The following is a 1,389-nucleotide window of genomic DNA, read 5'->3' as shown; positions in this document are numbered from 1 at the left end:
GTAGCCGGAGAAAGAAGGGGTGACCGAACTTGCCCACTGCTAAAGTGTTGTGGACGAAGCCATACCAGGCGCTGCCAGAACCACTAAAAGAGATCATGACCTATTGAAATATATGAAAGGTGTTAAAATAATGGTCAATGATCTTTGATAGAGCAGAGTGGTGGCTATAGGATACATAATTTTTGGGTGGGTGGTGGAGGAGGTGTGCTAGACTGTTCACTATAGATCTTTGGAATCTAAGAAAAACGCCCTGGTAAGGATCGAGAAGAATAAGTTTCTAGTGTGTAGGAAAGGATCTAGGCCTAATTGTTGAAACTGACAGTTTGCCGAGTGCCCGAGTGCCGACTCAAAAAACCATGAATCCAAGTTTGCCGAAACCCAGTTTGCCGAAAGGCAATTAAAAGCAGTAAAATATACAATACAATGCAATACAATAAACTTTATTTCTGGCAATAATCAAAATACAATTGAACAAATCAAGTCTTCTGAATAAATTGCAAGAAATAGAGAAAACTGAATTAGAAAACTTATAAGGTGTTCTCCCGACATACATATGAACAGCAGTATAAAATAGCGGCTGCTTGTAGTTAGGATTCTTTTTACTTGTTCTCCTAAAATTAATCTTTATTAACAATTCGGCGATTAGCGTAAAAATGAAGAAATGTATTTAATAGGTTTATCAGATGTAATATCTTATAAAAGCATATTTATTATAAATATATAACGTTCAACTAAGATATCATGTCGTCGCCCTTTACGTGCTTGCGCTACCACGACAAAAAAAAAATAAATAAATAAAAAAAATTAAAAAAAAGTTAAAAAAATTACAGTATGTATGCTATTATTAACTGTTTTGTCTTGGCAAGGCTACCTGGTACAAAACTGTTTACTAAGGTGGATTAAACATTACCTGGGATAAAGCGGATTTATGTTTCGGCCGAATCCATAGTTGTGGTGCTGATATTGTTCGACGGGGGTTTTAAGTTATAAACTAGAGAAGGAAGGGGGTGGGTGCGATGTCACAGACGACGACGGGAGGGGGAGGAGGGGCGATTTCCCCGATGGAAAGGCCGAATTTCACAACGAAAGAGGGGTTCTAAAGAGCGAATCACCTGGAAACTCCAACAATTAGGGATTTGAAAGGCTTATTATCAATTTTAGAAGTTTTTGTATCCCCTACAAATTGTGCTCACATGAGAGGGAGAACCCTTGGCATCCCTACCCCCATTGACGCGAATCTCCTTTTCCCCTTTTAAGCAAGCTCTCTCTCTGTTTGCCGCCTAGTATTTCCATTTTTGAACAATAAATGAAATCTTGAATCTTGATTAACCAAACTAGCTTACATCAAATACTATTCACATGATGAACTTTGCCATTTAAATGCAATAC

Source organism: Anneissia japonica, unplaced genomic scaffold (genome assembly GCF_011630105.1).
Source record: "Anneissia japonica isolate Jap-2015-1 unplaced genomic scaffold, ASM1163010v1 scaffold287763_len296007_cov137, whole genome shotgun sequence".
Classification (NCBI taxonomy): Eukaryota; Metazoa; Echinodermata; class Crinoidea; order Comatulida; family Comatulidae; genus Anneissia; species Anneissia japonica.
The sequence above is the reverse complement of the archived record's forward strand: the minus strand, read 5'-3'. Positions refer to the sequence as shown.